The 16606-nt window shown below is 45.5% G+C and overlaps 1 long non-coding RNA gene and 1 other non-coding gene across 2 annotated transcripts; one reads left to right on the top strand and one right to left on the bottom strand.

Annotated features, from left to right (window-relative positions):
- Positions 1–3096: 3096 nt before the first annotated feature.
- Positions 3097–3199, bottom strand: LOC144108904 (U6 spliceosomal RNA). The gene has a single exon (XR_013309544.1). It is a non-coding gene; the product is annotated as a U6 spliceosomal RNA (small nuclear RNA).
- A 692-nt stretch (positions 3200–3891) lies between these two features.
- On the top strand, positions 3892–16365 carry LOC144107854 (uncharacterized). The gene is made up of 2 exons (XR_013309417.1): positions 3892–3946; positions 5667–16365. It is a non-coding gene; the product is annotated as an uncharacterized LOC144107854 (long non-coding RNA).
- The last annotated feature ends 241 nt before the right edge of the window (positions 16366–16606 follow it).

Below are 16606 nucleotides of genomic sequence, written 5' to 3'. Positions count from 1 at the left end.
GAGGTCACTTGCTCGACATGGTGAACAAGTTTGTGACAGATGGAGCTAGACCGGACTCCTTCCGGGAAAGCAGAGTCGTGCTCATCCTGAAGCCTGGCGGGTGCCCATCCGACCCGCAAGCGTGGCGCCCGATCACTCTGCTCAATGCAGACTACAAGATCGTGGCGTCACTGCTGGCGAACAGGTTGAGCACGGCTCTGCCCACGCTCATCAGTCCTGCGCAGACGTGCAGCGTGCCGGGCCGCTCGGTGTTCTCCGCTCTCGCACTCACTCGTGACTTGTTCACGTTCACCTCGAGAGCGGGGATCCCGGGCTGCTTCGTCTCGTTGGACCAAGCCAAGGCGTTCGACCGTGTCGAGCACCGGTACCTCCTAGGAGTCCTAGAAGCCTTTGGCTTCCCTTCCGAATTCATCGAAAGAATTAATCTTCTTTACTCCAGGCTTACAGCCAGTTTAAGTATACATGGAGCGATTAGCGCTCCTTTCTGCATCTCTCGCGGCATTAGGCAGGGATGCCCATTGTCACCCATGCTTTACGTACTCTGCATCGACCCATTGCTACGTCGCATAGCCGACAGTCCATCAGTACGCGGATTCCCCCTGCCTGGCCAAGGCCAGGTTAAGGTCTCTGCGTACGCCGATGATGTGTCCCTGTTTTTGCGGGACGAGGACAGCTACGCGGCGTTTTTACGGCTCTTTGAAGAATACAGCGAGCTGTCCGGCGCCCTGCTGAACAGGGGCAAGAGCAGAGCGCTGCGTTTTGGCGCATTCACATCGGATCTGCTGTGCGACGTGCAGTGGGTCTCCGCCGTAAAAGTATTGGGTGTTCACTTTCTCGCGTCCGGAGAGGCGGGACGAGAAACATGGACTCAGCTCAGAGCTACCGCAGAAAGACGCTTGACCGTAGCGGCGCGCTTTCGCCTCTCTCTCGCAGAGCGCGCGTTTATCATCCGATCATCGGTATGCGCCCCCCTAATCTACGTCGCCAGAGTCGCCTACCCTCCCAGTAACCTCACGCGACGCATGTCCACTCTATGTGGCTCGTTTTTTTGGGCAGGTAAGACTGAGACAGTAGCACGAGCTCTGCTCAGACTTCCTACAGAAATGGGGGGATTTAGCCTCCCTCATTTACCCACATTGTGCAGTGTCCTCGCCTTGCGAGGGATCCGCGACCTTGTCGACAATACGGACTACCCGGGAAGGGGGCTCCTTGCCTACTTTCTCGGAACATCGCGCCCCCTTTTCTTCTCAGAACACAGTATCGGCCCCTCAGCCTTGCAGCCCCCCCTGTTTTTCCGGAAAGCCTGCGGTGCCCTCAGGTCTCTCACCACAGCCCTGCCTGGTGTGGAGATATTCGCCACGCCACCCACACGGGTTTGCGAGCTCCTCGCTGTACGAGAAGCAACACCGGAACAATTGACAAGGAGCGGGCAGGCGCGGTGGCGAGACCTGAGACATTCATCTCTCCCTGCGCAGGTGCGCGACTTTAGCTGGCTGCGAGGCTGGCGGGTTTTACCCACGGCTGACCGCCTCGCAGCATGGGGCGTGGCACCCTCCGCCCGTTGCCCGCAGTGCGGTCTAGTGGAAACATTAGAGCATGCAATGTTCGAATGCGTAGTAGCCAGAATTTTCTGGCGGCTCATGTCACGCATGTTTGGGGCTCGTCTCAACTCCAACACAAGATCGCGAGAGCCATTCGTCCGCATGCTACTTTGCGTCGGCGCATTTGTCCTATGGCGGCAGAGGGGAGCTGCGGCCTTACGCGGCCGCCCACAGAGGGCCATGTACCCCCTACTGCAGCGTGTACGCGCACGTATGCTAGAACAAGCATGCGAAGACCTTGTGACGCTAGAGGAACACAAATTCCTTCGGCGGTGGTCCACCCGCTTTATCGATGTACGTCGCGGCCGTGTGGCTGTGCTGACTCTGCCGTTCTAGCCACCGGCAGAATTGTGTGCGCGTTTTTTTGCTGTGTGCCGTGGTCTACAAGTGACACGAGTGCGCGGCAAACTTCACGGCGTGAACTGTTAGAACTCTTTCAGTGCACTCTTGTCATGTGCATTCTTGTCATGTGTTTTTTTTTTTGAAGTGTTTTTAACATGCGCACTTTGTTATGTGCAGTTTTTGTACCACTGACGACTTAGGTCGTTTTTTGTATCACTGTTTGTTTGAGGGACGAGAGTCCCTGCTTGTTATCAGTCCAATAAACTTCTCTTAATAGCCCAGCAACATGCCTTACTTTGAAATGTTTCTGTATGAGAATATTTGCTAATTTTTAACATTCATGTTGCGATGTTTGTACGTTACTGCTACTCACATAACATTTTTATAGCATTATTATTATGCTCAGTGCTGCTCCCACGGAGCTGTCTGCCCCGTTCTGAGCCTCAGGAGCAGGTTATTGTTTCGGCAGTACTATCCGTACTATATTTACGTAGAAAAAACGGAGGACTGCGCCCGCAACTAGCCCGCAAGAACTCGCAACAGCTAGTTTCGATCGGGACTGTTCGCCGCGTCATAAGCGCGCGTTTCCCCTTCCCCCTCAGACATCGCCGTTCCATGGTCGAAGTAACCACGTGGGTGCTCCACTGCGAGCGCATGCCTTTTGAAGTCCGAAATGCGCTATGTGCTATCTGCCCATAATTAAAGCGGTCCAACACAGCTGGATCTTCTACCTGGGAGGTGCTCTCCACACGAGCACATGTGCCGTCAGGCTTGCCGCGCACGTCGTTGTTGCCTTCGAGGCGCGCTACCCGGCATCAAATCAGCTTTGCCCACGCAAAGTAGTTACTTTTGCTGCTTTTGCCGCTAAATTAATCCACCAAAGTAATTCATTACATTACTAAATTACTGGAGCAAAAAAGTAATGCATTGCTCAACAAATTAAAAAGTAATTTAATTGCAAAAATTCAGTTGCAGCCATGCGTGTTATTCGCACACCCTTAAATAGTATTCGTAGAACAAGACAACGAGACTTCAAAATTAAAACATCGCAGTTCAGATTCAGAGGCGACCGCCTCTGTACAGCCTTCAGTCACAAAGGTGGTTAAATATATCTGGACATCGCAAATGAAAATATCTTGAGCAAATTTGTGAAAAAAATGTGGAACGCTTCACGATTTTGCGTGTCATCCTTGCGCAGGGGCCATGCTAATCTTCTCTGTATCGTTCCAATTTTAGTATATGTACTTTGGAAGTACAAAAGTCTTGCTGTCCTTCCGGTATATATAGTCAATATTTCGAGTTTGAAAAGAGTAACAGTGACCTTACATCGTAGTTGACAAATTTTGATACTTTTTATACGCTATTTAAGCTTCTTGTTCAAGAATGTTTTTTATTTTGTTCATATACGTAATGTTTTAAATGCATGTTTTCAATTGTTTATTGCTATAAGCAATAATCATGTTTTTTATTACTCTAAAAGGTGCATCTACAGCGACTTCGCCGTTGTTGAGACGTGTGGCGTCCTCTTCTGAACGGTGCAGCAATATCATTACCCGCGCTTTTTGAAATTTCAATGTGATCGGCACCTAGCACGGATCATCTTCATTTTGCCTTCTGACGAAAAAATGTTTTGCAATACAAATATAGAATGGACCGTGAGCTAAAGGAAGAAGCATCGTGGTCAGAGGGATGGAAATTTAGGGAGGTTAACTAAAGGCAATGCCAACACATACCCGGTTTACAGTTCACTGTACACGGTTGATGGTTTGATGGTTTCGAAACTCACTAAATGTTGCTTCGTTTTTCCATTTTACAAGCCCCTTGAAGGCCCACAAACTCTATCGAATTTTTGCTTATCACGTTCGTGAAAGATTACAAAATTACTGCAAAACGCGTTTGTAACGGTGTAACAATGGGAGCCACAGTGACACCTTGACACGGTGACGAAAGCGGCATCGTAGTGCGCATCAACGATGTAGCCTCCTTTTGGTGTCAGGGGTCAGGTACGACTTCATCAGTTTTGACTTGTTTTTGACGTTTGGTAGACTAGTCTTTATTGTTGAACGTATTAGGGAGGTAGAAAAGATACGTGCGCTTCCACCGAAGTTTGCACTGTAGACGGCTCAGCCAGCTAAGCTACTCTAGCTTCGGAACTGGAGCAGCCATACTCCGCCGCGCGAAGCCGTCGGCGCACTGTTGGCGGACGTTGCGGGCTCTGGAACCTTTACTGCGAGCAAATAGTCTGAAAAATGCTGCAATCATTAGCTGTTAAAAATCTTCAAATTGGCGTGGTTAAGGCTGCTTTGCAATAGGTGCCAACTGGTGTGCGACTTCGTGTTTGTAACCCTAGGACGAAAGAACCAAAGCATTTTATGTAGTAGTTCTAACTGTAAATTGACGCGTGACGTGCGCGACAGTATCGCGTACGCCCTGACGCATGAATACTGTACGCCTTTAATTTGTGCTACGACTGCCGAGGATGCAGTAAAGGCAGCGCTTGGCGCGCTTTACTTCTGTTCGCAGTTGTGGTTGTGCGACCACTTCTCACCACGCACAACCGGTGTGCTCGGCGGGAGTTGCGGACTATTATTGCTCCGAGGACAACCCGCAAGCTCGGTGAACAATATTGCCCTGGCCTGAGCTATTCGCGAATATTCGTGAGCTAATGTGGCTAATGTTCAAAATATCTCTCCTTGGCCCGTGTACTGTGCGACGGCGCGCGTTAAAGAAAATAACTCCAGGAGGTCAATATCTGGAGCCCTTCACTATGGCGTCCCTCAAAGCCTGAGTTGCTTTGGAACATTAAACCCCATTTATTTCCCCCTCTCACTGAGAAGTGAGTGAGGCAAACGAAGCAAATGTTTTACGACTCTTTGCTCTGTGTTTGGGAGTGGAAAAGAAGGTCTCGTTTCTTTTTATAGTGTGTGCCATTTTATATCGAACAGAGTGTCATGTTTGCACTGGGCTGTATTCATCTTCTGAGTGGTGACAAGGAAAATAGCTGTTTTGCAAGGATGGGCACTTATCAAGTAAATGTTCTTTGGAAGCTGGTCTCCGCAGGTCAGCTAGCTGAACGGTTTATTGACAACCGGAATGATTCACTTTTTGTAGTGTCTGAATTCATCCCTGCTGTCCAAACTACAACAAGCACTGGAGTTAGCCCCTCCTTTTGAAGCGACAAGCTTCACTACGCTAGGTAAAGTAGTCTTCAGGTAGGCAGCACAACGACCTTGAACAACCTTCAGCCCAACCAAGGATAGCCGTGTATGACCATATGTGGTACAGTTATGGTGTCGAACCCTTGATCCATGACCTTCAGTTAACCTTTGACATTGGGTGCCCTTTGGGTTGACCTTTGACCTTAAGAACATCCGATGGGGATATGTGAAGCCACATGATGGCATCCGATGGGGGTGTCGTAAGTCCGTGTGATACCATGTCACAGCCACGTGGTCGTGTGGGTATATATAAAATGGCTGTCCGGAGCGTGTAGCAGAGCTGCCATGGACGAGCCTCAGATGTTTAGCAAGCGTGCTTGCTTTTCGCTGAATTCCAGGGTTAGCCAAGTTAAGCCACTGCCAATTTTTTTTTTTTTGCTGTTTCATTGTGCTGTTCCACCAAGAAACCGTCGCTTGTTACGCTCTCATCTGCATTTGTGTGTAAAGGAATGAAAGATGTCCTGAATGGCAATAATGTATTCTCTCTGTTTTTTTTTTTTTTCAGGTCGGAAGTCTATCTTCTGATATTTTCGATGAGCTGCCGATCTCCACTACTACCAATTGTGGATTGCCTATGGCCAAGGCATTGTTACTTGCCTGCTCTCCTCACTGCGTTGTAACTCATTGAAGAATGTCTCTGCATTCGCTGTAAGCTTCACTACATTGATGGAATGTCACAGCCAGCTATGCCTGTATTGTTTTGTGTTTCAGCCGATGCCTTGCCATCTTCCTTTGTTCCTGCAACCGTATTTACTCGCATAATTTGGGCACATTTTTTGTGTAAGGCTTCAAAGAGCAAGGGCACAAATTACGTGAAGATTTTGCAAACACTTGTAACAGCTTTTCAAAGGTCACAATGCGCAGTATATACTATATATTGCTACCTTTACATCGACCCCCAACTCACACCCCTTGCTTGTCCCCCCCCCCCCCCCCCCAGGAAATTCACTCCAAATTTAAATTTACCTATGTTTGTAGTTCCCAGCAAGATGGCCTGACAACGTGTGCGCAGCTTAAAGAAGCAGAAGTGTTAGGATATAATTGCGAAGCCAGCAGTCGGAGGCAAATGGAGATGAAGGCGATGATAAAACTGCTCCTTCGCATGTGGCTCGGCTGACTGATGGCAAACCAAACAGCAAGTGATGTGCGCCGAAGATTACTGGAAGTCTGGCAGCTTTTTGTGCAGAAAAGCGTCCGCCAGTGCGAGGGAGCCGGATAAACAACATGCAGTTCATCCCTTCATCACTCGCGCCTTTCGCAGCCGCACCGATCTTCCCAAGCCTGCCTAGCACACACCTGCATGCATTCTGGTGATTCGCCGCTACTGGGAGCATAAAATATGTGAGTAAACTTTTTTTATATTTAAACTTGGGTAATAAATTAAGGGTGCGCAAAATATGCGAGTAAATACGGTTGTAATATGTGTAATTACACGGCTCTCATTTAGAGCATTGCCACCATTGTGTTTTTCAAACAGCACCTGAAATTATTCCTGCGGTGTGAATGTCTACATTGCCATGAGAGTGGTTGCACATACTAAAACATGATTTATGCTAGCAATACCTGTCATTTAAGAGTTCTTGATAGGTTCACTAGGGGTTGTGGAATGCTGAACATTTGGCCGAATTATCTCACATCTTACTGCTTCACCGCATGGGCCAACACCAAATTATTGAAATGTGCTTTCAGTGTCCATTTCATACATTTAGGGGCACCCTCCGAGCTGCATAAACAATGTTGCAAGACATAAATGATGTTGGGACATCCTTCCAAGGGTTTCACTCACTTTCAACAGAAAGGCATGAACATAGACACTCATGATTAAGTCAGGAGGTCTCGTAATATATGCTGCTGTTCAAAGGAGGCCTCGTAGTGTGCGCTGCTTTCAAGCTCGTGAAATTGACAGGTGCCATAGCTCCAGGGTGTTTGGGTGTATGCTGGAAAAATGTGACGCAGTTCTTTCAACGCATGTCTGTTTTGCAATTTTTTTCCATCATGCTACCTGTAATTTAGGTGATCATAGTGTTTGCATTTCTGGTATGTAGTGTGTGTGAATGTTTTCCAGGGATTTTTTTTTTTTAACAACTCTTCTGCCATGCTTTCGTAGATTCATTGATCGGCTGTAAATGCAGGCACGCATACATATACCTTGAATCGGCAAAATGCAGTTTTAGTTGCCTTCTGCTGCAGCTACTGGGTGTGAAAATTACAAATTTTTAATACCTCTGCTGGTACAATAACTAATTCATGTTAAATGGTGATAACAATTATAGTTCATTATTTGACACTGATGACACAAGTGGGAAAACAGGACAGTGAATCTTTGGACATATTTAAAAAGCTGTGTTGTGGTTGCTGATGTGCCTTGTCATGCAAGTTGTCTCATGCAACTGTACACCTGTGCAAAGGAATGAGGAACAAATAAGGTTGCTTGGAGCACATGAGTGATGCCCATACATCATGTCATCTGGAACTGTGAGAAATGGAATTGATTTTGTTACTGACACTTTCCAGTTTTATTGTACTGACATTACGTATGTGCTTCCGTGTGGTCTATTTATATTTTGAGTTGTGTGGATTCCATTAACTTTGACCGGTTACACTGCCTTGGGCCAGCGCCTGTTGCAATAAAATGATCTTTGTTTTGACCTGAATAATTGTATTGTTTGGTGTAGTTACAGCTCTCATTAATTAAGTTGGACAATGACTTAATATCTGGGTATTTCGAATACTGCAGCTGTCAATGTAGATGTCTTTGAAAAATGTAGAATGGCTGCTAATCTGCAGTGGGCACCTTTCACCTGTAGAATATATGGTTGGGTGTGTTTCATGACCTTTGGGCTTTTTTTTTTAGGTGCTGGTGTGACAGCATGAATGTGTTACATGCAGTGTGGGGCATGCTGTTGTGCGCACTTTTCTTTCAGCACAAAAGTGATCAGAAATCATGCACTGACTTGCAATATCTGCAATATTTGCTATCTCAGGGCCAAGTTGTCTCGCTCAATTTGACATTGTGCAATATTTGCTATCTCAGGGCCAAGTTGTCTCGCTCAATTTGACATTGTAAATGTTGGCAACATAAGGCGTAAATCTGAGTATCCTCACCGCGCATTACCCCTTCTTGGGGGTGGGCTAGCCATAATCCTTCCTATTTCAAGGAACATATGCTTTACTTCATTGTGCAGGCTTGGTTGCAGTGCTTAGCAGGCCCAGATCACTCGCTCAGAAAAATCGCAACAGGCAGGCTGCAGTTTTCTTGTGCGCTGCATGTGGTTATACGACAGCATATTTCACCAACCTCAAGGACCACCAGAGGACGCACTCTGGAGAGTGCCCCTTTTGGTGCAGTCGTTGCAGGCAAACGATTCGCTCAGAGGACCAGCCTGAAAGCGCATTTTCGCATCCACATGGGCGAGAGGGCATGCCTGTGCAGTCATTGCAGCAAGAACTTTAGCACCAAGAGTTATCTCACAGTGCATGCAGAAGTCCACTCAGGCGAGGGGCCATCCAATGCATACTGTGCCCACTGGCTTTTTCATCGAAGATGAGACTGATCGGTCATGTGAAAGCATATGAGCATGAAAAAAACGATCGTTCCTTTTGCTGCGTGGCAATTTCGCGCCGGGCAAATGTGATATCCCATCGAAAAAAGGTTCACTTAGAGGCATCTGCTGTTCCATAAAGCCGTAGCTTGATGTGCCAGCATGACAGGAAACTTGCAGCTGTGCAGCTTATACCCAGCTTGTAATGTTGAATGGACACCGCTTCAGGCACGCATTTTGTGGGTTGCATTTGACATTTTGTAATCTTCGAAATAATTTTTCCGATGCCTCTGAGAGCTCTCTGTGTGAATCTGTTGCAATTAGGATTTTGTTAGTAAAAGGTTCAATATTATAGTGGCCACGTAACTGTAAACATTGTGAACTGTGCCAGAGCTTTTTCTTATAGAGAAGGCATAAATTTGAACTATAAAAGTTTGTTTCGATACCAAAGAGCTGCTTTCTTAACTGGCTTTTGCATCAATATATCATTTATTTTGTCTAGCTTCAGGCTCTGCGTGCATACAACTGCTGCAGCGATATCCTCTCGATATTGGCTTTTAGTTTGTAGGTAGCACATTATTCAGGTGTAATATCCACTTTCCTCACAACAGGAGATGTGTTGTAAGTGGAACGCTGAATTACAAAGGCAGTTTAGCAAAGTATCTCGTCTAGTTTCTGATTAATAGTGCGAGACATTGAGAATTTTGGGTCTGCCAGTTTGGCTCTGGGGTCGTTGTACAAAGGACTTGTTAATAATATTCAGAAGAATATTTTTACAAGTACCATGGTGCTGTAACATGTTGGCTGTTGCCGTAATGCCAAAAAAGAGCTGCGAGATGTAATTAGATGTGGTTGACTGGTTTTCAACTCGTTGACAGTGGCGTGAAGGGAGCACACTGGCCGTGGACGTATGAAGGTTTTGTTTTGATTGGAACATTCTTTTGTATCTTGCTTTCCAACTCCTGTCTGTGTTAAATGGCAAAAGTGGTTTTGAAACCTGCTTTAGAAAACTAGAAAGGCAGAGAACAGTTTGTGCATTTAATGGTTATTTCTGGCACATTACCTATTCCATATAAGACATCACAGGCACTTTTTGTTTTATACTACTTCTGCACTTTCCTTTCTGTTTGTGTTGTGTAAATGGGAAGGATAAGCTACTTCTGAAAGTAGTGCATCATGTTTATTTTAAGGCATTGACAGAGAAATGCAGTGTTAATTTTTGTCTGATTATTGTTTCTGTTTGAGGCCTTGCTCTGCACAGTAAGCATGATTCCAGTAGTTGTAACTGTGCCCGCTGTTTGTTGTTCCCTGGTTAAAGAGGAACTACAGTTTAGGTGACTTTTTTCATATTGCCAGTATAGTAGGAGCAACTTTTATGCTTGCGGCCTCTAGTTTTCTGCGATTCCGTTGGAAATCGCAGGTTTAAGCATTTTTCGCTGAATTGTTTGTTAGCAGCCACACATTCTTTTTTGCTGCTGCGGTTCTTCAGGACATCAGTAGAAATGACAGTTGATATAAAAATTGCTATTTTAGTTTATTTGCAAGAATATAACGCGAGGGAGGAGTTTGAGAAATCTGAATAAATATTGAGTTTATAATGTATAATGCAATCTCAAACTGTTGAAGCAAGCCTTAGCCGAGCGTTCCCCCCCGAAAAAAAAAAAAAAGCAGCCGGCACATTAAAATACAGAAGTTGCAGATGTGTTAAACATATTTAAGAGGCAACGCTTTAGATGCGCGCACCACTACTAAGTGATGCCAAAATGCACACAGCCTTCCACGTAGCAGCATCCGCCGTCACCGTGCCGCTGCTACTCGGTGTCTCAACTCTTTCAGTGGCTGCTCTTCCTCAGTGGACCGCAGCGGTGGAAGAGTGGTTGAGCATCCGCCTCGCATGCGGGAGGTGCGGGGTTCGATCCCCAGTGCTGCCGGGTACCCACCGGTACAAGCTTTCCCCTGGTCTGGTGCTCGGCTTATTTAGGGTGAAATGCTTGGGAAATGGGTCTTTGACCCCACCTTGCTAAGTCGAAAATACCTTGTGCCATGGTGCTATTTGGCCATAGATGCCCTTGCGCCATAAAAATTCATAATCATCATACTCTTTCTCAACAACCCACACCACCTTCTTTCTATAACCATAGCCATTTTCTCCTTTGCACTTGCACGCTGCTTGCTTTAACCCAAGGTCATCAACAAGCTGGCTTTTCTTAATGGCTATCATGCCTGGTGGCAAAAGTAGCTTTAGCTACATTGAAGAGGAGGAAAAACATTGAAACCATGAGAGAAAATTGCTTTTCAGGTTGGCAAATGGCTTCCTTGTTCCAGGACTAAAGCTCAGGGGGGAAAAAAATATGTAGAGCTGAGCTTACCATCTTAGTGCATTAATCCGTGAAAGCTGTTATTGCTTTGGTTTAGCCATTTAGTTCTGAATTTAACTGTGGAATCTATATCATCTGCCATGAGAGAAAGCCTAGCTGCGCTAGGCTTCAATGTACTTATAAACATTGATATGATTTGGTTTGTGCCCATGTGAATCAGCAAAATCTGATCAGGCCACCCGTTTCCTCCCATCCTCTCTCTTCCCTCGCCTACTTTCCCTGTCTCTCCTCTTTGTCACTTGCCAACTGTGGCAGGTAGCAATTAATTTGAGTTAATTAACTGAAAGCAAATTTTATTAAGCTCCCCCACTCTCCTTGCCACATGTGTAGCGGCATCACTTAAGGCGCGATGGAGATTGTGACGGCTGCTGCCACGGCTGCGTTGCCAACGTGATTGCAAAATGTTTCTCCATGTTTACAACTTCAAGTAACAGGTGGTAACCGTCAAGTAAGCATTTACTTGACGGTTTCGTGTGCATTTTTCAGTTTTGCTTCCGTTCTGCATTGTCCTTTTGATTTGTCACACGAAAACTGCATGTAACGAAAAATTGTGGGCTTTTCTCACTTTCGTTATATCCAAGTTTTAACATCTGGATGTCACAAACAATGAGCAGCTCACTTCAGTTATGTCTAGCATTCATGGTGTATGTCGAATTTCTCTTCTCCCCTTGCCAGATAGAGCTGCTTCTTTGTCTTATCGTGGAAAGTCCTGGCTAGAGGTGATGTACTTTCTCTTTTTGTTTTCAGGCTGGAAGCCTGTCTTCTGACATTTTCATTGAAGAGCAAGCCACTGCTGTAACACTCTGTGGATTACTCACGGCCAAAGCATTGTTATTCCTGCCTTTCTGCAGTGCAGTTTGTCGATTCTTTGCATTTGCTTTCAGATGTGCTGCATGGTCACCGATTGCTAAAGCTAAATTCTGCTATGTTGTTTTGCATTTAACTTGATACCTTGCAAATTTCCCATTGCATACAAATTTATCTCCCATATCTTAAATTTGTTTCCACAGAAACAATTGCTCTTTACACTTTGCCCATTTGTTTGTGTTATGGAATCTGCACATCATAAAATTCCTTGACTGCAGCTACGCACATGGTCATGAATGTGGTTGCACATGCTCTACAATGCTTCAGTGGTTACCGAAGTAGTCTGGGTAGCACTAGGAAAATTAAGATTGCGGAATGGATATTTGGCTTAGCTGCATCTTTGCATACCCTAGCAGCCCATTATACTCCACTAGCACACCTGGAATCTCCATTTTATGCTCGTGCAAGCATCTTCTGGCATCATCTGCATGATGGTGTGAGAATGTACTCCGAGTACATTCTCTCATTTAATTTAAGCCTTGCGTGATCTTGGCCACATGTCAGACACGATTTCATGCTGCACTTGGCATTTAAGTTCAGGGAAATGAAGCGTGTTGTATGGAAGAGAAATGAGTGTTGTTGTGTGTCATAGTTTTCAAGTGGTCATAGTTTGCTCGTTAACACCAATTAAATACCTGTAATGTGTCTTTGGACACTGATAGGCTCAGTGCCCAGGTGTGAAATGCACTCACTCATCCACTATCCAGCCAGGTGGATAAGGTTTGGCTTTAATTACATCCCCCAAAACGCGTCCTTGCAGAAACACTGAAATGTCAAGGCTCACTGTTGTTAGCATCCGTGAAACTAGGAATTCATTATCTAATAGCTTAAACGCTCAAACTTCAAACTGATTCATCAAATTCTCAGATGCTGTAGAAGGCAGTAATCTTGTTTATTGTGAGCCCAGTGCTTTTTACCTGACCTGTGCATTTTTAATACAAAAGCATTACTAGTTCTATTAAAAGAAAAGGCGGCGGTGTGGGCATGTGTGTGTGTGCGTGTGCACATTTGTGTACTTGTAGATGGTACGTACATAATATCCCAGCAGTGGGAAGAAAGATAGGGTAACATCATCAGGCGGCCGTACAACGCATACAGCAAGCCGAGCATCGTCGTTTCAGACAATCGTATGCATATTCGTCTCCATATACTCGCCACTGGCCTTTTCCCCACATTCATACCAAAATTGTGTATGATTCAATCATTTGTCGTACAGCATTGTGGGTGGTGTCATGAAGTTTTTCGTTTCTTATAGCTTACATGTGCTTGTCAAGTTGGAGGCTAGCTTGTGACAACGATTCAAACCGACGACATATGCACCTTCACTTGCATGCGTTTCCAGACTTTCGGATTGCGATGCAACCGTTCGTCGTACAGCGTTCCGGGTGAAGTTGTACGTTCACATTTCTTCCCTGGATTTCATTGTGGCCAGTTTACTTGTGTGCTCGTGCAGTGAACAGTGAACCATCAATGCTTTTGCATTCTCTCACATAAGCAGTCTTAAATGTTTCTGGTAAACATCGCATGGATAAGCAAAGAACTGAGGCTTGAGAAAGGACATCCAAACTATATGTTACCCTTCTTGAGAGGTGGCCCGTCTATATATGCACTGATGCATGGTTTCTTCTATTGTGCAGGTTCAGTCACAACTGCGTGCAGGAGCCCTTCACTGCTTCAACAACTATTGCTAGCAGGAATGCAGGAGCACTTGTGCTTGGATTGTGGCTATGCCACAGATACCCATGCTGACTTAATGAACCACCAGAGGACGCACACTGAAGAGCACCCCTTGAGGTGCAGGCATTGCAGCCGGAGCTTCACACAGGAGAAATACCTGAAAATGCACCTTCGCGTCCACGCCGGAGGGAGGTCGTACAAGTGTGTCTACTGCAGCAAGAGCTTTTCACAGAATAGTGAGCTAACAGATCACCTTCGCGTCCATACAGATGAGAGGCCATACTAGTGCATTGTTGCAGGAACTTCATAGCGAGTGGTGACCTAACAATGCACCTTCGCATTCGTATGGGCAAGAGGCCATTCCAGTGCAATGTGTGTTGTGGCTGTCTGCTTTTGCTGCTAGGGGGAACCTAAAAAGCTGTGTGACCTTCAAGAGTGAAAGACCATTCAAGTCAGTTGTTTAAAAGCATTTGCATCCAATGCACACCTGCAATCCCATGGCAACAATATTCACTTAAAATCGTATGGCCCCTAATTTTCCTGCTTCTGCGAAAAATCGTACAATGTAGCATTTCTTGCAGAAATGCATGTTATTGGCATCATTTTTTTTTATAATATTGTATTCGTGGACGTTACCAGCTAAGAAAGATAGAATAACTTAATGATTTGAATTCTCTCGAATGGTAGAATCTGGTAATAAATTAAGTCCTAGTGATGGCTAGACATGACAAGTGCCCCATCTGCTCAAGCAAGCTAGCGCATTTATCACTGGCTTTTGCAGCAACGCACTTGCACAGTTGCACAGGAAGTCACAATACTTCTGCCTGTCAAAAATCAATATTTCTGTGTTTGAAGCACCTGGCATTATATTTGAACCAATCTAGCTAAGAATATAGCACGAGTGTTTTTTTTTGCTGCAGTTTTTTTTTAATACCCACAGCAAGTTCACCCGCCAGGCTCATGAACCGAGAGGGAAAGCCACCCTATCCGTGACCATGTGTCATCGAGGTGAAGCGCGCGGTATGCACTGGTAAGAGGGTCGCCATAAACGTGGCAAGAACACTGTGCAGGCCGTTGAGAAAGAATAAAAGGGAGTGAGTAGTAGAGAAGGGAAAAAATGGGCAAACGGGTGTAGACACAAAGCAGTGACAAGGTAGCCACTGCTGCGGAATATTGCAGATTTTTTTGTTCTCAATTTGTGGAATTTAAAATTTTCCACTGCAGGAGTTTAGGCTCCTTTGCCATACCAGGTCCCGCCTTTATTCACTAGTGGTTTAACTCCTTTGAAAGTTCTTCTTTTATGTTGTTTGCATTAGTATGTTACCAGTGTAGTGTAACTTATGAAGCCCATGTAGCCACCTTCATCAGTTTTGTGAACTGTGCCTGAACATTTTTAATACATAAACTCTAAAAATTCATTTGAACCTGATAATTCTGCTCCCTTGATGGCATTTACATGGGAATATCCCAATATATCATTTACCCACGTCCGGCTTCAGCTTTAAAGGGGCTCTGAAGCACTTTCCAAGGGGCGCTCAATCACTGCACTGTGTTGTCATGAACACCTGAGCCCAATGATATATTTCTACACGCTGCAGAGAACCCACAATCGTGTGCGAAAGTTGGCGAGCCTTTTCCGGTGAATTTTTCATGGTCGCACCCTCCGTCGCTCACGCCTGCTTATACCAGTTCAGAGATGGCTATTGGTTACATTTTATCAGACGTCGAGGCAGCTCACATGGCTGCGGCCAGTAAGCCGCCAGCCCTGGTGGGTCAGGAAGCTCTGCCCCCGGAGGCGGGGCTGGGGGAGGAGAGTGAAAGGCACGAAGACACTGAAATCCAAATTTTGACTTCAGATAACTCAGCTTCTACAAAGCAATTCCTGCTGGACAATGCTTGCAAGCAGCGTCCTTTAACATCCCACGCATACCACAATTTTATCAAACCCCTTTTCAGAGCCCCTTTAAGAATTCCTTTCAAACAACTGTCACAAAGGCACTTTTCACTCCTAGTATTAATGTTGGCTCTGCAAATAGCTTATTATGCTACCTGCATGCAGTGTTAACTCTCACCGACTGTTCTTATATGTCCACTCTGTTCGGTGCCTTGCTCTACATACTGCTGTGGTTGTTGCTGTGTTTTTATCTTCTCCAGTTAAGGAAAAGCTAATCTTGCTGACATATTCACACTGCGATCTTCGTAGGAGCTGTTGCTGTGCTGTTTCATCTCATGCTGGTTTGTGAGTGAGGTTCGGTGTGGAGCTTTGTTATTCATGGAAATGGGAGTGGCCATGTTTCAGGCGAATTCTTCTGATCCCACTGTTGTGTAGCAAATGGCTCGGCAACAGCGCCGTGCCAGAACCAACCCAGGCAAGCAGTCGGTGCAAAAGGACCACGTTTATTTCGTGGCTTGGGATTTTATAGCCAAGAAAGGAGGAGGAGGAAGGAAAGGGCATTGCCGAGGAACGGGCATGGCTTTTGGCAAAAAACGGATCAGTAGAGCGATAAAGGGCACACGTTACCCTGACTGAGCAATTCAGTAGTTTGTAGCATGTTGCTTACCACCTGCCTTACTATGGTAATGGGTTTACTTTGCAGCATGGCTCTCAGTTTCTTGTGAACCAAGAGTTTGAGTTTACCAATTTTTTTGGTGTTCCGTGTCACACAAATCTTTGTACTGTGCTCTTTCTTGAGTGCATTGTTGTTTTCCAAGTTGATAAAATTGTGGAATGCATCCTTGCTACTTGTGTTTATTGTCTCGTTTTATTGAAAAATCGGCTGTGTTGCAAAGATATATTGCACATGGACGGTGTGGCAGGGGGTGGTAGTAGTTGCTTGAATGCTTGTAAAATAGCGGGGTGACAGCCGCAGAATATCCTGCATTTAAGTTGGGCTCCTGAATACCGACTGATGGAAATGAGAAATAGGCTGATACATAACGCGAAAAAGACAGTAGAGTGAGGATGGATAAAAAAGTAGACC

Source organism: Amblyomma americanum, chromosome 10 (assembly GCF_052857255.1).
Source record: "Amblyomma americanum isolate KBUSLIRL-KWMA chromosome 10, ASM5285725v1, whole genome shotgun sequence".
NCBI lineage: Eukaryota > Metazoa > Arthropoda > Arachnida > Ixodida > Ixodidae > Amblyomma > Amblyomma americanum.
Note: the sequence above shows the minus strand (reverse complement) of the source record. Positions and strands in the feature narration are given on the sequence as shown.